Below are 20,887 nucleotides of genomic sequence, written 5' to 3'. Positions count from 1 at the left end.
TCCCTCTGGAACGAGCAGTGTGCATCCAAATCGTGGGTTGCTAGCCTCCTGTCGACAACCAATCTGAGGATTCCAGAAGGTAGGTGAACCCTTTAAAACACCATAGTCTTCTCTTACGTCCTTCAAAGACAATTCCTTTTCCCAGCTTTCTTTTCATTTTGAAGAGATGGCAATTCCTAATTGAAGGCATGATGGTCCTATAGAAAATTGACCTCCATGACTGATGGACATTATTTCATCCATCCGTATCCCTAAAGCACATTTCATTGGAAATAGAAGCCACGGATGCATGTCGTAAATTCACAACAGATGTGCAGCTCCCTGTAAGTTGCATGCTGACCTTGTCACATATGTGTCATCAGATATTATTAGTGACTTTTCAGATAAGCTCTAAACATCAAGATGGTCATGTTAGAGAATCTGGTATAGATGGAATTTCACAGATTCTAAATTAGGAATGACTTTTCATTTTTAATGTTTCTTTTTTTTTCCTTTTATGAGAGAGCCCGAGCTGGGGATGGGGGAGAGAGTGGGAGATACTGAATGTGAGGCAGGCTCCAGGCTCTGAGCTGTCAGGACAGAGCCTGACGCGGGGCTCAAACTGATGGGCTGCAAGATCGTGACCTGAGTGGAAGTCGGACGCTTAACCAAGTAAGCCACCCAAGCGCCCCAGGAATGAGAGCTTATTGGCAAAGAAAGAGAAATTAAAGATAGCATAAAGGATGCCGACTTTTAATTGAAATATTCTTCACACATTTGTTGTATTCGTTTTAGGCATACATTGTAGTCCTTCCATATGTCTATAAATTATGTTGTCCTTAAGCACAAGTGTAGCTATCCTGTGAAAGCATGCAACAGTATTATTACAGGATGGACTCTCTTCCCTTGGCTGTCCCTTGTATCCATAGGCTCATTCATTCCATAGCTGGAAGCCGGTCTCTCTCTCTCAAAGGTGTCCATTCTTTATCTAACCTAAACACTTAGGTGGTCAACACCATTACCTCTTGTTCAGCATGTGTAATTTGGCGGTCTATTTTTCTGGGAACATTGCTTAAAGCATTACAAATAATGTCATTACGTTAATAAATTCGGTTTCATTCTTCACTCACAAGAAAGGAGAAGGAAAAGATTTCTTTGTGTCCCAGGCCCTGTCACTAAGACCCTTCCCAATGTGGAGAACAGGCTGCGTTGCCCAGAGCACCTTCGGTCCCTCAGCTGAGCCCCCAGGGCCTTCAACATTGCAGGAATTCCCATGATGACCAGCAGAGAGAGCTCGAGAACCACACACCCGGAGGGGCGGGTTCCTCTGCCTGGGCAGTGATGGCCAGCAGAGGGCGCACCATCGGCTTTTCTGACCCAGGACACCTCAGAGCAGGAAGGGTCGCTGTTGCTCCCAGAGGACTCAGGGCCTCTGCGGCTGCCTCAGGACAGAGAGCAGAGCTGCCTTTCCAGCGCGTTCTGCCGCCCACCCCTGGGGAGACCTTGGGAGCTTTGCAGCAACTTGGCATCTCCTGAGTCGCTGCCTTGTTGTACTGAGTGCTGAGGAGGGGGCGCTGGGTGGCTTCCCTGGGCAAGCTGGTTGCTGGGCAGCACAGGCCCTTGCATTTTCTGGGCTGTTCCCGTGTTTCATTCCTCCCCTTCCCGGACAGTATTTGAACAAGACATATTTTACTGAAGGACTCATGGATTGCGGGGTCCCACGACATCACCTCATCGATGCAGTCGATGGTTTGTTCCAGATTCAGGCTCGTTTCCGGGAAGAAACCCTGACAGAAGTTGAGAAGCACGGGAGCTGCATTCCGTTAGGATGTGAACACATGAAATGCTCGTCTCAGGACCTTCTAGAAGAATGAGCTGGGACCCAGTTTCTGCGTCCTGCTGGAACCAGAGACGGAGGTAAGGGCACAACTGTCCCCCACATCATACATGCTTATTTAAAAAATTCGTGGTTATTTTTCTAACCTAGTGAACTGATTGAAAACTACAGAAAACCTGGTAGGTACCTGTCATTAACTTATGTTATCTTTTAATTTAAATTCCAGTGAGTGAAGACCCAGTGGAATAGTTTCAGGTGTGCAATATAGAGTAACCCTTGCACGCGTCACCTGGTGCTCATCCCAGGTGCACTTCGTAATCCCCAGCAGCTGTTTCACCCATTCCCCACCTCGCTGTGGAAGCCCTCAGTTTGTTTCCCAGTGAAGAGTCTGTTTGTTTGTCACTGTGTCCTTCACACCCCCCCCCATTTGTTTTGTTTTATTTCCACGTGTTAGTGAAATCACCTGGTATTTGTCTTTCTCTGACAGGCTTTTTTTCACCCAGCATAACATTCTGTCGCTCCTCCACCTCGTGGCAAATGACAAGATTTCCTGTTTTTATGGCTAAATAATATCACATTCCATATACTACATCTCAACTTATTCATCAGTTGATGGATGCTCGGGAAGTTTCCGTAATTTGGCTGTTGTACAAAATGCTGCTGTAAACATCAGGGTGCATGTATCCCTTTGAAGGATTATTTTTGTATTCTTTGTGGAAATACCTCGTGGTGAAATTGCTGGATCGTAAGGTAGTTCCATTTCTTCTTCTTCTTTTTTTTTGATGAATCTCCGTGATGTTTTCCAGTGTGGCTGCACCAGTTTGCATTCCTACCCACAGTGCAAGAGGGTTTCTCTTTCCTCACATCCTTGGCAACACCTGCTGTTTCATCCTTCATTGATTTTAGTCATTCTGACGGATGTGATGTGTTATCTCGTTGTACTTTTGAATTGTATTTTCCTGAAGATCAGTATTGTTGAGCATCTTTTCACATGGCTTTGGCCATGTGTATGTCTTCCTTAGGAAAATGTCCATTCGTGTCTTCTGCCCATTTTTAATCGGATTTCTCCTTTTGTGGGTGCTGTATGACTTTATTTGTTCTGGACACTAACCCTTAATCAGATGTCGTTTGCAAATAGTATTCTGTAGGTGTTTTAGTTTTGTTGATTATTTCCTTGGTGACAGAAGCTTTTTATTTTTACGAAGTCCCATTATTTTTGCTTGTGTTTCCCTCCACTCAGGAGATATATCTACAAAGACGTTTGTACAGCCAATGTCAAATAAGATACTGCCTGTGTTAATTATCCTCTGGGATTTTTCTGGTTTCAGGTTTCACACATAGGTCTTTATCCATGTTGGATTTACTTTTGTGTATGTTGTAAGAAGGTGGTCCGTTGTTGGTCTTATTTTGTTTTGCACGTTGCTGTCTAGTTTTTCCAAAACCATATGTTGAGGAGATTTTCTTTAAGTTTATGTATTTATTTTTGAGAGACAGAGAGAATGCAGAAGAGGGGCAGAGAGAAATGGGGACTGACAATCCCACACATGCTCTGCACCGCCCTGAGATCATGACCTGAGCTGAACCCACAATCACACGCTTTGCAGCCACCCACGTGTCCCCAGATTATCTTTTTTTATTCCATTGGATATGCTTTCCTGCTGTGTTGAGAATTAATTGACTATATAGGTGTGTAAGTTCATTTCTGCGTTTCCGTTCTATTGATCTCTGCGTCTGTGTTGTTGTTGTTGTTGTTGTTGTTGTTGTTGATGATGATGTTGTTTTTTGCCAGGACCATACTGTTCTGTTCAGTACAGCTTTTTAATACAACCTGAAGTCTGGAATTGTGATGCCTCCAGCTTTAGTTTTCTTCTTCAATTTTGTTTTTGCTGTTTGGAGTCTTTGTCGTCCCATACAAATCTTGGGATTATTTGTTGTAGTTCTGTGACAAATGTTTTTGTTAGTGTGAAAGGGATTTCATTACATATGCAGATTGTTTTGAGGAGTGTAGACATTCTAACAGTATTTTCTGCTTCCCATCCATGAGGGTGAAATCTATTTCCTTTTCTTTGTGTCCTCTTCCGTTTCTTTCATCAGTGTTTCACAGCCTTTAGAGTACAGATCTTTCACCTCTTTGGTTAGGTTCATTCTAGGTATCTTGGGGTATTTGGTGCACCTGTCAATGGGATGGATCCCTTACTTTCTCTTTCTGTTAATTCATTATTCGTCTACAGAAATGCAATAGATTTCTGTACATTGATTTCTGTATGTTGAAAATTGTCAAATTCGTGTATCAATCCCAGCAATTTTCATTGGAGTCTTTCCTGTTTTTTATAGAGAGCATCATGTCAGTTCCAAACAGCGAAAGTTCTGCTTCTTCCTTGCCAATTTGGATGCCTCGTTTCTTTTTTTGTCTGATTGCTGTGGCTAGGACTTCCTGTACTATGTGGAATAATAGTGGTGAGAGGGGTCATCCCTGTCTTGTCCCTGACCTTGAAGGAAACACTTTCAGTTTTTCCCCATTGAGGATGAGACGAGTTGTGGGTTTTTCCTAGATGACCTTTATGATTTGCAGGTAGGTTGAGTCTCAGTGTACTTTGCTGAGGGTTTTTATCATGAATGGAGGTGACATTTTGTCAGATGGTTTTCCTGCATCTGTCGAAAGCATCGTATTGTTCTTATCCTTTCTTCTATTACTGGGGTGCATCATGTCGATTGATCTGTGAATGTGGAACCACCCTTGCAGCCCGGGAATATATCCCACTTGATTATGGTAAATGATTCTATTCATGTATTGTTGACTTTAGTTTGCAGGTATTTTAATGAGAATTTGTGCATACATACTCATCAGGCTGTTGGTCGGCAGTTTTATTTAAATTTTTTTAACATGTTTTTAAATGTTTCTTTCTTTCCTTAGATAGAGTACATAAAAGTGAGGGAGGGGCAGAGAGACAGGGAGAGAGAGAATCCTGGCCATGCCCCACACTGTCAATGCACGGTCCAATGTGGGACTCGAACCCACGCACCGCAAGATAATGTCCTAATCCAAAATTGAGAGTTGGACAGTAAACCTACCGAGCCACACAGGCACCCCAGCAGTTTTCGGTTTTGGTGGAGGCTTTATCTGGTGTTGGTATCAGGGTGATGATGGCCTCATAAGGTGAATTTGTAAGTTTTCCTTCTTTTTTACTTTTTGTAATAATTCGAGGAGAATACATATTACCTCTTCCTTAAATGGATGGTAGACTTCATCAGGGAAGCCCTCTGGCCCTGAACTCTTGTGTTGGGGGAGATTTTTTTTTTCTTACTGCTTTGATTTCTTTCTGTTTTCAGATTTTATGTATCTTCCTGTTTCAGTTTTGGTAGTTTTTGTGTTTCTAGGAATTTGTCCATTTTTCTCAGAGTGTCCAATTTGTTGCATATAGGTCATAATATTATCTTCTAACTGTATTTTTGTAGTGTTGACTGTTGTTTCTCCTTTCTTGTTTGTGATTTTATTTATTTGAGTCCTTTCTCTCTTCTTTGTGAAAACTCTGCCTAGGAGGTTTTCATGTTGATTACTGTTTTCAAGGAACCAGCCCCTGGTTTCATTGATTTGGTCTAGTGTCTTTTTGGTTTGTATATCCCTTATTTCTGCCTTAATGTCTATTATTTCCAACCACACTCAGATATCGCCTCGCGCCAGTCAGAGTGGCCAAAATGAACAAATCAGGAGACTATGGATGCTGGCGAGGATGTGGAGAAATGGGAACCCTCTTGCACTGTTGGTGGGAATGCAAACTGGTGCAGCCCCTCTGGAAAACAGTGTGAAGGTTCCTCAAAAAATGAAAAATAGACCTACCTTATGACCCAGCAATAGCACTGCTAGGAATCTACCCAAGGGATACAGGAGTACTGATGCATAGGGACACTTGTACCCCAATGTTTACAGCAGCACTCTCAACAATAGCCAAATTATGGAAAGAGCCTAAATGTCCATCAACCGATGAATGGATAAAGAAATTGTGGTTTATTTACACAGTGGAGTACCACGTGGCAATGAGAAAGAATGAAATATGGCCCTTTGTAGCAACATGGATGGAACTGGAGGGTGTGATGCTAAGTGAAATAAGCCATACAGAGAAAGACAGATACCATATGTTTTCCCTCTTATGTGGATCCTGAGAAACTTAACAGAAACCCTTGGGGGAGGGAAAGGAAAAAAAAAGAGGTTAGAGGGGGAAGAGAGCCAAAGCATAAGAGTCTCTGAAAAACTGAGGGTTGATGGGGGGTGGGAGGGAGGGGAGGGTGGCTGATGGGTATTGAGGAGGGCACCTTTTGGGATGAGCACTGGGTGTTGTATGAAAACTGATTTGAAAATGAACTTCATATATTGGAAAAAAAAAAAAAAAACTAACCTCCAGAAAGCATTATAAAGCATTACCTCTGAGTTTCTAAAACTGAAGGGATGATTAAAAAAAAAAAAAGTAAAAAAAAACCTCTATTATTTCCTTCCTTCTGCTGTTCTTCTCATTCCTCTAGTTGTAAGTTAAGAGTGTTTGAGATTTTTCTTGCTCTTTAAGGTAGGCTTGTTTTGCTATATACTTCCATTGTAGACTGCTTTTGCCGCATTCCAAAGGTTTTTACCAGCGTATTTTCATTTTCATTTGTTTCAGTGTATTTTCTCATTGATTTCCTGTTTGACCCATTCATTTTGTAGCATGTTATTTAACCTCCCTTGATTTGTGGCCTTTCCCCCTTTGTGTGTGTGTGGGGGGGGGGTGTAAGTGTGTGTGTATGAGTGTGGTTAACTTCAAATTTCCTAGCTTTGTGGTCAGAAAAGATGCTTGGTCTGAGCTCTGTCTTTGGGTACCTGTTGAGGCCTGATTTGTGACCTAGAATGTGATCATTTCTGGAGAATGCCCCATGGGCGCTTGAAAAGAATATGTACTCTGCCATTTTAGTATGGAGTGTTCTGAATATATCTGTTAAACGCATCCGGTCCAGTGTGTCATTCAAAGCCATTGTTTCCTTGTTGATTTTCTGTTTACAGGTTCTGTCCATTGATGTGACTGATGTGTTAAAGTCCTCTATTATCGTTATATTATTATACATTCCTTTATGGTTTTGTTAAGTGTTTATATATTGGTGATTGCATAGTGGGCGCATCAAAATTTACAAGCATTGGATCTTCTTGTTTGGCTGTCCCCTTGAGCATGAGATAGTGTCTGTCTTCATCTCTTGTTACAGCTTTAGTTATTTTTTTAATATAAGTCTTAGTTGACATGTAGTGCGTTCTCGGTTTCGGGAGTAGAATCCAGTGATTCATCCCTTACGTACGACACCCAGTACTCATGACAACAAGTGCTCTCCTCAATACTCGTCCGCCATCTAGCCCAGCGCCGACACATCTCCCTCTATCACCCCTCACTCTTCTTCTCTACGGTTAAGAGACTCATGTGATTTGTCACCACTCTTCTCTTTTCCTGCCCCCTTCCCATGTTTTCATCTGTTTTGTTTCTTAAATCCCACACGAGTGAAATCATATATGTGTCTTTGACTGATTGACATATTTCACTTGGCATAATACATTCTAGGTCCATCCACATCATGGCAAGTGGCAGGATTTCATTCTTTTTGAAGCTGAGTTACATTTCATTGTATATACGTATGTATATATGTATGTATATATGAGCATACACGTGAGTACCTATGCGTATACATGCACACACACACACACACACACACACACACCACAAGTTCCCTATACCTTCATCAGTTGATGGACACTTGGGCTTTCTCCATAGTTTGGCTACTGTTGATAATGCTGCTATAAATATTGGGTGCATGCAATTTTACTACTAGGTATTGACCCAAAGGGTTCCAAACTACACTCTCGGTTTTAAAGTTTATTTTGCCTAATACTAGTCTTGCTACTGGCTTTCTTTTGACATTGTTGTCATGATAAATGTTTTTTCATTCCCTCCTTTTAAATGTGTAGGTGACATATGTCCAAATAAGCTTGGTAGGCAGCATCTAGATAGGCCTTGTGTCTTTTTGTTTTTGTTTCTTTTTTTTTTTTTTTTTTTGTCCATTCTGACACCCTATCCTTGTCTTTTGATTGGAGCATGTAGTCGATTTACATTCAGAGTAATTATTGATAGGTATATATTTAGTGACATTCTACTAGTTGTTTTGCCATTGTTTCTTGATGTTTTCTCTGATCCTTTCTTGTCTGTAACAAGTTTGGTCTTTCATTTCTACTCCAAGAGTCTGATTTAAATATTCTTTTCTTTTGACTGGTAGTACATTTCTTTACTTATTTCTGTATATCTTCTTTGTTAAAATTTAAGCCCAATTAGTTACCGTATAGTGGAATACAGTTTCAGGATTAGAATTTAGTGATCCATCAATTACAAAATATATCCAGTACTCATCCCAAGTGACCACCCCCCCCGAGTGCCCATCACCTATTAAGCCCATACCCCTATTCAGAAACCTTCCTGGAGTCCTGAGCTTCTTCCCTCTATTTAACAGTCTCTTATCGTTTGACTCCCTCCCTGTTTGTATCTTATTTTTGCTCTCCTTTCACTATGTTCATCAGTGTATTAAATTCCACACATGAGAGAAATCGTATGATGTGTGTCTTTCTCTGACCTATTATGGTTAGCATAATAAAGTATGGTTCCATCCACCGTGTTGCAAATAGCAAGATTCCACTCTTTTTGATCGCCGAGTAATAGTCCACTGTATGAATATACCACATCTTCTTTATCCATTCATCTCCCAGTGGTCATTTGGGCTCTTTGCATAATTTAGCTATTGTTGATAATGCTGCTAGAAACATTGGAGTGCATGTGCCTCTTCGAGTCAGCGTTAGTGTATCCTTTGGATAAATGCCTCTTAGTGCAATTGCTGGGTCGTAGTGTAGTTCTCTTACTGTTTTTTGTAACGAATCTCCATACTCTTTTCCAGAATGGCTACACCACTTTGCATTCCCACCAGCGTTGCAAAAGCGTTCCCTTTCTCTGCATCCTTGCCAACACCTGTCGTTTCCTGAGATGTTAATTTTAGCCATTCTGATAGGTGTGAGGGGATATCTCATTGTGGTTTTGATTTGTATTTCACTTATGACGAATGAGGTTGAGCATCTTTTCATGTATGACCAATCTGGATGTCATCTTTGTTAAAGTGTCTCTTCATGTCTTTTGCCCATTTCTTCACGGGGTTATTTGGTTTTTGGGTGTTGAGTATGATATGTTCTTTATAGATTTTGGAGAGTAACCCTTTATCTGATAGGTCACCTGCAAATATCTTCTCCCATTCCATTCAGTTTCCTCTTAGTTTTGTTGATTGTGTCCTCTGCTGTGCAGAAGCTTTTTATCTTGAGGTCTCAATAGTTCATTTTTGTTTTTATTGCCCTTGTTTCTGGAGTCTTGACAAGCAATACGTTGCTGCAGTCAGGATCAAAGAGGTAGGTTGCCCTTTTTCTCCTCTAGGATTTTGATGGTCTCCTGTCTTACACTTAGATCTTTCATCCCTTTTGAGGTGTGTGTGTGTGTGTGTGTGTGTGTGTGTGTGTGAGAGAGAGAGAGAGAGAGAGAGAGAGAGAGAGAGAGAGAGAGCGACAGAGAGAGACCCAGAGTTTAAGAACATAGTCCAGGTTCATTCTTCTCACTGTCCATTTTTCCCAGTACCATGTGCTGAAGAGACTCTTTTTTTCCTTTGGATATTCTTTCCTGTTTGGTCAAAGATGACTTGGCCATAATTTTGAGGGTCCATTTCTGGGTTCCCTATTCTGTTCCTTTGATCTATGTGTCTGTTTTTGTGCCCGTCCCATACTGTCTTGATGATTGCGGCTTTCTGATGCACCGTAAAGTCCAGAATTGTAATGTCTCCAGTTTTGTTTTTTTCTTTTTCAACATTACTTTGGCTCTTTGGGGTCTTTTCAGGTTCCATACAGATTTTAGGATTGTTTGTTCTAGCTCTGGAAGAATGCTGGTGTTATTTTGATAGGAATTACATTGAATTTGTCCATTGCTTTGGGTAGTATTGACATTTTCACCATATTTGTCCTTCTAATCCATGAGCATGGGATGTTTTTCCATTTCTTTGTGTCTTCTTCACCTTCTTTCATAGATGTTGTATGGTTTGTTCTTTTAATTTTTTTAATGTTTATTTATTTTCTAGAGAGTGAGCGAGCGAGCAAGAGCCCGTGAGCAGGGGAGAGGTAGAGAGAGGGAGACACGGAATCTGAAGCAGGCTCCAGGCTCCAAGCTGTCAGCACAGAGCCCGTCACAGGACTCAAACCCACAAACGCGGGATCATGTCCTGAACCAAAGTCGGCACTTAACCGACTGAGCCAACCAGGCACCCCTCTATTGTTTTAATGTACTGATCTTTTACCTCTGTGGTTAGATTTATCCCTGGGTATTTTATGCTTTTCCGTGCGGTTGTAAGTGAGATCAATTCCTTAATTTTCTTTCTGTTGATTCATTATTGGTGTATAGAAATGCAATCAACTTCTGTATATTGATTTTATATTCTGAGACTTTCCTGAATTCCTGTATCAGTCCTAGAAGTTTTTTGGTGGAGTCGTTTGGATTTTCCACGGAGAGCATCATATCTGTGAGGGGGAAAGCTTGACCCCTCTTTGCCAACTTGGACAGCTTGTATTTCTTTTTGTCGTCTGATTGCTGAGGCTGGGACTTCCAACAGAATGGTGAATAACAGTGCTGAGAATGGACATCCCTGTCGTGTTCCTGACCTTAGGGGGAAAGCTCTCACGTTTTCCCCATTGAAGATGTTATTAGCTGTGGGACTTTCATATCTGGACATTCTCATATTGAGGCACGATCCTTCTATCCCTCGTTTCATGAGGGTTTTTTTTTTTTTTCTCATCAAGAAAGGATGCTGCTGCATTTTGTCAAATGTTTATTTTGCATCTATGGAGAGGCTCGTGTGGTTGTTATCCTTTCTTTTATCAACGTGATATATCACATCAGTTGATTTGCGGATATTGAATCGGTTGTGCATCCCAGGAATAAAATCCACCTCATTGTGCTGAATAATTCTTTTTCTGTATTGTCGGATCCAGTTTGCCACTTTGTGTTGAGATTTTTTGCATCCATGGTCATCAGGGAAATTGGTCTGTAGTTTTCCTTTTTAGTGGGGTCTTTGTCCAGCTTGGACTCAAGGCCATGCTGGCCTCATAGAATGAGTTTGGAAGTGTTCCCTCCATTTCTCTGCCCATGACCTTATCTTGTTCTTTCATTTGGGATGCCTTCCTCTTGTCTTGGAATTTTGGTTGAGTATTTGCCATCTCTGTTACCAAAGCTCATTGTGTTACCTGCCTGTGAATTGAATGGTTTTATGAAGAGGAGGTCATCCAATGTCCAGGGCCTGGCACTTCAAGGAGTGTCTGTGGCGTGTGTTGCGTGCCCTGTTTTGTGTTCTGGCTGCACTATCCTTCAGGGCAGTTGTATGGGAAAGGTAGGGTCCTTGGCCAGAATGTGGTGAGTCAGATCTAGGTCTGCTCTGATCTGCTTGCTAAATGGCCTTGAAACGGCTGCTCCTAGAAGTGAAGGCCTGCACAACTCTTTGGTCAAGAGAGGTGGTGTGGTCATGGGGTCCACCTGGTCTTCTGGGGAAGGGGCCAGCTCCACTGGGACTGAGGCAACCTTGAATGACCTAGAAGGCCAGTCTCGCCAGAGCACAGGAAGGTGGGGTTGGTGTAAGCAGCTTAGGCAGCCAGTGTGGGAACTGCCTTGTTTCCAGCAGACGGCTCTGTGTTTATGCTGGGGGGCAGGGGGCAGGGGGCAGAGCAGGGAAATGGCACCACGCAGCTCCTCTGTCCTAGCTCTTTGTCGCCTCGTTGTGAACACTGCTTCTCAGGGATGGTCTCCACGATGAGTGTATAATCTCCCCACTGTGTGCACCAGGCTTTGTCCAGATCACTGTTTCCTTGCCATCTGCCTGCAGGTTGATGGCTGCCTTCTCTTCAGGAGTAGGCCAGTGCCCTCAGGGCTGTGTCCCAGCCAAGGCTTCTAACCTTTGCAACTCCACATTCTCGGGGTGCCTGGATGGCTTGTTAAGTGTCTGACTCTTGATCTTGGATCAGATCATGACCTCTTGGTCGTGGGATTGTCTCTTTCCCTCTTGTCCTGCCCCTCCCTTGCGTGCGCTCTCTTTCTCTCTCTGTCAAAATTAATAAACTTAAAAAAATTAGGGGCATGGAATACCTTATTTAGGCAAGACTGCCTCTCTGAGGGGAATGGCAAGGATCTATGAGATGTACTTCCAGCACTGGCTAGGAAATTCTTTGCTGACTGGTTAAAGGTTACATTCCTACAGGAATGAAATTAGGTTTAGTGACATGGGACCTTCGCATAAGTAACTCCACGGTGGGCCTGTGATTTTTCTTAACATTCCAAAGCCAAATTTTATGTATGCATTTTTTATTACATGTGTAGCCCTAAATAATATTTTAGCCATCTACTGCCGGCCCGATGATCGTATCCTGTGACACTGTAACTATCTCCTAATCATAGAGGAAGATCAACTCTGTGGCTCTACGATCTTTGTGGCTCTAAGTTACTTTGATCTATGTTACTAAGATCTTTGTGAGTCTAGGTTACTGTTGGCCTTTCGAGGTCTTTCACCCAGGGACCGACCCCCAGCGAGGTTGCTGAGCCATCATTTAGGCACAGAAGCACCCTTTCCAAGTCACCTCTCCCTAAAGCGTTGTCTTTCCCTCTGGTACTTCCGGGACCTACCCTTTGGCAGGTCACATACCCTCATGCAAACCTGTCAAAGTGGACCAGAAAAAGCTGCTTGCCTGTGACTGCCACTTCATGGTCACATCTTATCCTTCTGAAACCCCTCGAATTCCCTATTGTTCTTCCAGTCTTTGAATATCTCTTTGATTTGGAAACATTTGATTCTCTTGTATTCCTGATAAAAAATATGTGTGAAAATATTCAACCAAGGATTCCTTACAATCAGTGAGCCAGTCACAATGATTCCTCTGGCTGTGTGTACATTTTTAGTTTTGACAGTGTTCAGGCATGAAGTGAAGTATATCCTGTAAAATCTGAGTATCATTCATTATCCAGGATAACCACCTTTATGGAAAGCCTTTCGATGACATGCTCGTTCAAGATCAGAAAAACACTTAATTTACATACCACATAATAGAGTGGTATATACATACATTATTATCTTAAAGTATGTAAAGTAGATGTTTCTATGAAGTGTTTGTCATGCATTCAGTTTTCTCTACCGTGAATGCTATTATTTCAATTAAACAATAGTAAGAACAACAAGAATAGGTACATGGCCATCACTAGTAACTAATATTAGAACTAGTCATATAATATCATGTGTTGCAAGCATAAAACCATGATTACTAATAATCTTTTCATTCGTGATGGGTTTCTAGTTACCAGAAAAATGGGGAAGATATTATTGAGTCTCTACATACAACAGACTGTTTTCTGACTATGGATGTCATACGAGTTGGTACATGATCTCAATCAGTATCCCAAAGAGATATGGTAGTATTAACTAAAGTTTATATTTGTGTTCAGATTGCTTCGGTTTGAACCTCTTCTGTCCCAGACTCATCCCAGCTGGCACATTAGAGTCATCCTGTCTCCTTAGGCTCCACTTGGCCATGACGATTGTTAGATTTTTCCATATTTTACATAATCTGCAAAGTGTTGAGGGTACGTTTGTAGGATGTATTTTGTAGAATGATCCCTGGTTGGGATATGTCTGACGTTTGTTCAAATGCTTAGGCCAGAGTTACCGTGTTGTGGAGCAGAAGATCCAGAGGCATAACGCCATCCATAATTACCACTTCACATAAAGGTTGTTCACTCTGAAGATTGGGGTCTTTTGTGGTTCCATACACATTTTAGGACTGTTCTAGTTCTGTGAAAAACGTTGTTGGTATTTTGATGGAAATTGCATTAATTGTGTCCATTGCTTTGGGAAGTATAGACATTTTCACTCTGTTTGTACTTCCGACCCATGAGTATGGAATGTCCTTCCATGTCTTTGTGTCATCTTGAATTTCATCACTGTTTTATACTTTTCAGAGTATAGGTCACTCACCACTTTGGTTACATTTATTCATAGACATCTTATTATTTGGTGTACAAGTGTAAATAGGACTGTTTTCTTAATTTCTATTTCTACTGCTTCAGTATTGTTTTCTCCAAATACAACAGATTTCTCTACAGTGATTTGTATCCTGTGACATTGCTGAATTCATTTATCAGTTCTAGCAGTGATTGGGTGGACTCTTTAGGGTTTTCTATATACAGTGTCATGTAATCTGCAAAGTGTGAAAGTTTCACTTCCTCCAAATTTGAGTTGTGTTTGATTTTATTTTATTTTATTTTATTTTATTTTATTTTATTTATTTATTTTGTTTGTTTATTTTATTTTATTTATTTTATTTTATTTATTTATTTATTTATTTTATTTATTTGTTTTTCATTTATTTTATTTTATTTATTTATTTTATTTGTTTTATTTATTTATTTATTTAATTTATTTATTTTATTTTATTTTATTTTATTTTATTTATTTCAGTTTAGTTCCATTTCGTTTGTCTGCTGGCTGTGGCTAGGATTTCCAGTAATTTATTAAAAGTGGTAAGAGTAAACATCCTTGTCTTCTTCCTACCTAACAGGAAAGCCTCTCAGATTTTCCCCATTGAGGTGGATTCTAACTGCAGGGTTTTCATAGATAACCTTTATTAAGTTGATGTATGTTTCCTGTAAACCTAGTTTAGGGGGTTATAATCCTATTGTTCCAAAGTACAAAAGTGGATGTTGTACTTTGTCAAATGCTCCTTTCTGCGTGTATTGAAATGACCGCATGGTTCTTTTCTTTTCAAGTTTATTAATCTTGAGAGAGACAGAGTGTAAGCAGGGAAGGGGCAGCGAGAGAGGGAGACCCAGAATTCGAAGGGGGCTCTTGGCTCTGAGCCTTCAGCACAGAGTCTGACACGCGACTTGAACTCACGAATTATGAAGTCATGACCTGAGCTGTTGTCAGACTGTCAAAGGATTGAGCCACCAAGGTGCCCCGATCCTGTGGTCCTTATCCTTTCTCCTGTTGATGTATTGTGTCACATTGGTTGATATGCAAATATTGAACCACCTTTGCAGCTTGGGAATAAATCCCACCCAATTGTGGGATGCATTTACACTTGTTATATCTTCTTTCTGGATTGTACCCTTTACTGTTATATAGTGTCCTCTTCTGTCTCTTATTACGTACTTTTTTTAAGTGTATTTTTTTCTGATACAAGTGTTGCTACTCCAGGTTTCATTTGACATTAATGTGTGCAATGTTCTCTATCCTCTCACTATCGTTCTTGAGGTGTAAAGTGGGTCACTTATAGGCATACAAATCGGTTTTGTGTTTTCATCCGTTCTTACACCGTACGTCTCTAGATTGGAGCATTCACTCCATTCACCTTCAAAGTAATGATCGATACGTACGTACGTATTGGCATTTTACTGCCTGTTTGGCTGTGGTTTCTAATGATTTTCTCTGATCCTTTCTTGCCTTTCTTTCATGTTTTGCTTATTTTCTTTAGTGATATAGTTTGATTTCCTTATCTCTATTCTTAGCATATTTATGATTGGTTTATCATATGGTCACTGTCAGGTGTTTATATAACCTCTTCTGCATTTGGCAGTTCATATTAAGTTGATGGTCATTTACCTTCGCACCCATTATTTTCTCCTCCCTAGGTGTTTGGTAGAGGTTATTACAATTCAAATCCATTTCTCTGAGTTCCTTAACTGATTTTTTTTGCAGACATATTCATTTTTTACTTGATTTGTGTCTTCTGTCTCTAAACCGTCACTGTTGGTCTCTCCTTTCCACTCGAAGAATCCCTCTTAACATTTCTTGCAGGACGGGTTTAGTGGTACAAACTCCTTTAGTTTTTGTTTGGGAAAGTCTGTGTCTCCTTCCATTCTGAAGGATAGCCTTGCTGGATAGAATATTGTTGGCTGCTGATTTTTCCATTCAGCACTTTGAATATGTGGTGTCGCTAGCTTCTGGCTTGTCGAGTTTCTGTTCAGAAATCGGGTAGCTCGCCTTATGGGTCTTCCCTTCTGAGTTAAGGTCTTTTGTCTTGCCGGTTTTAAGAGTTTTTCTTTACTGTCACTGTAATTTGCAAGTTTGGTTACAATATGTTTGTGTGTTGGCCTGATTTTGTTGATGTTGATGGGAGTTCTCTAGTCTCCTGGATGTGGATGTTTGTTTCCCTCGCCCGATTGTTGCATCCACACGACTCCTGAAACAGAATGCTACGGGCACCAGTGACAGTTGCAACAAAGTTTATTACAATGAGAGGCAAGGCTGACCGATCAGGACCAACACTCTTGACAAGAGTGTGGTCAACCAATCGGGACCAACACTCTTGTTAAGAGTGTGGCCGACTGATCGGGACCAACACTCTTGTTGAGAGTGTGGCCGACAGATCGGGACCAACACTCTTGTCAAGAGCGTGGCCCCGAACAGCCGGGATACAGAGTTTTTAAAGCCGATCACATCGTGTTATCGTTATCTGGGAACAGAACAGAGAAACAGTTCCCAGATGAGTTAGAAACAGTTGCCAGATGAGTCAGAAACAGTTATCGAATGAGTTGATTATTTTAGACTTTCTGCCCCTAAGTTGCAACCAGTGGATCTCCTTGCCCTTGTCTCTGATGCTCTTTTTGAGGTTTTGTTTCCTTCATTGGTAAAGCCTGATTCACAAGAGTATGAAGTATGATTTACAAGAGTAAAAGCAAGGTTGTTATCTTTTGACCTTCAGGGTCAGAACAAAGTTGTTATCTTTCAAGCTAAGCGTTAGCCGTACAGTACAATTTAACCCTTACACAATTAGGGACGTTTTCAGCTATTATTTCCTCAAATAAATTTTCGGCCCCCAATTCTCTTCCTTCTGGGAGTCCTACAATATGAATATTATTATCTTTCCTGTAGTCACTGAGTTCCCTTAGTCTCATCTCACGTTGCAGAATCCTGTGCTCTCCTTGGTTCAGTGTGATTCATTTCCAACACTCAGTCTTCGAGGTCACTGGTTTGTTCGGCTGCTTCTTCCATCCCTCTGTTCATTCCAGCTAGCGTGTTTCTCCTTTATCGTGTCCTCAATGTGTACTGTGTTATTTCTTATCTCTATGTCAGGGGTCTCACTCTTCTACTCATTTCACAACTCCAGTGAGAATCCTTATGATCATTGCTTTCAATTCCGTATCAGGTATGTTACTTCATCTCTTTGGCTTAGATCTCTCACTGTGACGTTGACTAGGTCTTTCCTTGTGGATAAACATCTCTGTGTGTCCATTTTGTGTGTCTCTCTGGGTCTGTTTCTCTGTGTGAAGAAAGTCAGCTGTGCCTTCTGATCTTGAAATTAACGACGGTCTGAAAGAGAGGTCCCAGAGTCCTGAGCAGTGCACGTCTCCATTTATAGGACCTGGACCTTCAGGAGGATATCGCGTGGGTATCGCTCACTCCCTGCTGTTGTGTCTGGGTTACTTTTCCTTTCACGGCAGGGGTCTGCACTGACTGCGTGCCTGTTGTGGGCTGTGCTTACACGCAGGGGTGTCAGTGGGACCCAGGCAGGCCAGCTGTGGGGTGGTATGCCCGCTGGGTAACTTGGGCACAGGGCAGGAGTGTTAGCAAAATGGCACAGGGCTACTAGTCCTATGCCAGATTTCCCGATGTCCTTTGGTGGCTGGGGGCTGTGGAGCTGCGGTGGAAGCTAGGGGCGTGAGGATATGCACAGAGCATGTCAGTGCCTGGGGACATGTGGCTGGGTGAGACAGATGAGGGTGCCTGGATATGTACAGCTGGGTGAGGTGCAGATGTACGCAGCGTGCTGTGACAGCTATGCATGCAGCCTGTCGGACAGGGTGCCCTTGTGGTTTTAAGAATGTTTGCCCTGAGACCAGCAGGCTCGGTGTGGTGAGTCCCCCAGTGAACCCTTGGGTCTGGCGCACTGCTGACGGGTTAGGTAGCAAGTGTCTGTGCAGCCTCAGCCTCTGGTGGGTGCTTCTATGCTTATTCTGGGAGGCTGGGGGAGAAGAATGGTGCCTGTGAGCTCCCTCATTGTTGGAGAAGTCAGTCCTCCAACACACTCAGGAATCAGCATGAATACATCTGTCCCTGTTGCCTCGGCATTGTGTAAAATGCCACGTTGACACTGCCTCTCTACACAGGCAGGGACCCGGCTAGCAGTCATCCTCCTGGATCACCCAGTGCTGGGTCAGCTGACCTCCAAAGCTCCAGGATCTCAACTCAAGGGAATTCAGCCCCTCTGGGTTTTAATGCCAAATGTGATGGAGATTAGTCTTCACTGGGTGAGCTCCCTGGGGTGAGGGCTCACTTTCTCTGCCCATTCTGCAGGCAGCCAGCCTCCACCTTTCTGACCTTCCTAACCTTTCTGGTGCAGCTTCTCTCTCTTTAGGTGTGGAGTTTCTTCTGCCAGTCTTTGGATCGCTCTCTGGCTCATGGACTTGGATGTGGATATTATGTAGTTGAACACATGGGACAGGGTGCGCTCAGGATCTGCTTACTCTGCTGTTATTAATTTTTTAAATGTCTTATTATTTTGGATTTTTGAGACACGGGCAGACAGACTCATATCACCCATGCACTTCAGGATTTGAAAGGAACTTTGCAACATTTGCTTCTAGTATTTTATGTTTTGAAACTCTCTTTAATGAGGTATAATTTACATATAACAAAGCCTCAAGTTAAAGGGTATAATTTGATGAGCCATGAGGGTACAGGACCATGGGTACAGCACCATGACATCGTATGTTTTCTCCCTAAACCTTTCATCACGATCCCTTTGTGTCTAACGCTAATGTTGCTTTTGAAGTAAGAACTACTTTTTTTTTTTTTTTTTTTTTTTTTTTTTTTTTACTTTTTCAGATATTGCCCAGGTGTCTGAAAGCCTGCATTGAGCTGAGCCTTAAGAGAGAAGTTTGGAATTCAGTTTTGAGAGTAGACAGCCAGTCCAAGAAAGTCTTGTAATTGGCTCTTAGATTTAAGTTGTGAGAGATTGTGGATGCGTCGAGAGTGCCTGGATCCAGATGTGGGCCTTGTTCTGTGAACAGGTGAGCTAAATACCCAACCTGAGTTTGACCAAACTGTAGTTTTTCTTTGGAGACTTTATGGGCATTTTAAAACCAGAAGTTTTCCCAGGGGGGTGCTGTCTTCGTGTGAAGAGGCACAAGCCGGGGAGCAGAGACACAAATCATCTACACACTGTAACAAAGTCGAGCCTGCAAAAACACCTTCCATCATCCAAATCAGCCTTTAAGGTTTGTGGGAAACGTGAAGCACTGTGGAACCCGGGGAGGTTGCAGTCCAGATGCATTGTCATTCCCTGCGTGTGAAGGTAAAAAGATACTGGCTGTGCTTATCAACTAGAATGCTGAAAACTACACCACGTGGGTGGTGTAGAGTGAAAACGTTGCTTTCAGGAAGAGCGGATGTTGGTAGAGTGTGAGGTTTGGGAAGAAGGGGATGTTGAGGGATTACAGCGCTCTTTATTTCTCGGAAGACCTAGACAAAATACTATCCACAGCAGTTGGGTTTTCTCACAAGTATAATAGAGGTGTTATACAGACTACTGCAGGGGATCATGAGACCATGAGCCTTGTAACATTCTATTAAGGTGTGGATGCCTTGAAGGCCTTCGTGATTGAAAAGATATTAATTCCAGGGAGAAGTTTTGCAAGGTCAATTTGAATCTTAACGGGAGGTACACTGTGGATTCTGCCAAGATCAGTTGAAGATCTTGCCCATCAAGAGGATGGGAGCCGATCCAATAGGAATACATGATCAGTACCTCCAGACTCAGCTATAGGACCAGCACAGACACGGCACAGAAAAGGTGCCAGAGGATCATTCGTTTCCCCTTTGTGCTATTTTGGTTACTGTTGTCAAATTGTAGGTCGTGGATCTCAAGTTCAGAGGATCTGCACATTATTTTAGAAAATCCTTCAAAGGATCCTCTTGTCGAATAGAGATTCCTGGTCTCCTGAGGGAGGCACTCAATCAGTACCGTCTTAAAGTTAGATCTATATTGTAAAAGAGAGGGTAAATGGTCCAAATTTCCTTATGTAAGACCTGTAAGTTAGGTGCCAACCTTCTGGCTCTTAAAGGCACTGAGAAAAGCAGGTTCTTGCAGACTTGTCCTCTGAGGGCTCTTCTCAGGAAAAGCCACCTGTGAGACCCTCATGCCCTCCTTATCCAGGATTGTCAGAGATGAAATATCATCCCCTCGAAAGGAAGGCACATTCAATGTATCTATTGACTAAAATGCTTCATGGTGAATTTGGTCCCATGAAGGGTCCATTTTCTTTGCAATATTCTAAGCAAAGAAAAGGACCTGAGCACAGTTGCAGACAACCCTGAGCCATATATACAAGTGTTCCAAAACCTAACCCAGGGTGTTTGGGAGACAAAAAGACACAGACCATCCCTAACAAAGGGGAATCTAACACCCTATTACTGTTTTTCCTAATACATTCCGGTTACTGTAACTGTATGGGGGAGGTACTCCCTCATTCATTTCCGGGGTCAATGATTATGGTGATTAGAGCCAGCGTTCTCTTGTTGGTCTCCCTCAGAATGGAGGCTTTCAGGAATATTTCCAAGCCGCTGCCAAAACTCCTTTTAATCAGTGGAAGTTCTCTGTCTTCTCTGTCCTGACATGGACTGTCTAATTCCACTTGTTGCTGGAAAAAAACCTGGCGTCTGCTCAACTGTTCAAGTTGACAGACTTTCGGACCAGGAGACCTCTCTCTCTCTGCCCTCAAGGCTTTTATGTGCCCTTGGCACCTCATCAGCCTCCACCTGGGATGAAAACCCCTCACCCCACCCCTGCCTCACCCCCCACCTCACTCCCCACAGCCCGCAGCAGAGGTCCTGTGGGCTGGCTCCGGCACGAGGCCACAGATACCCCCTCTTAGCGAAGGCCCATTCAGAAACCCCTGCCCCTGGCCATCCACCCCTGCTTGTCCCTGCCTTACTCAGGACAGGGTCTCCGTT

The 20,887-nt window shown here is 42.4% G+C and overlaps 1 long non-coding RNA gene across 1 annotated transcript; it reads left to right on the top strand.

Moving 5' to 3' along the window:
- The first annotated feature begins 1,309 nt into the window (after positions 1-1,309).
- LOC122234711 lies at positions 1,310-20,163 on the top strand. The gene is made up of 3 exons (XR_006212624.1): positions 1,310-1,896; positions 18,761-18,945; positions 19,034-20,163. It is a non-coding gene; the product is annotated as an uncharacterized LOC122234711 (long non-coding RNA).
- The last annotated feature ends 724 nt before the right edge of the window (positions 20,164-20,887 follow it).

This window comes from Panthera tigris, chromosome E3 (assembly GCF_018350195.1).
Source record: "Panthera tigris isolate Pti1 chromosome E3, P.tigris_Pti1_mat1.1, whole genome shotgun sequence".
NCBI classification, from domain to species: Eukaryota; Metazoa; Chordata; class Mammalia; order Carnivora; family Felidae; genus Panthera; species Panthera tigris.
This window is presented reverse-complemented; position numbering and strand designations above follow the sequence as displayed.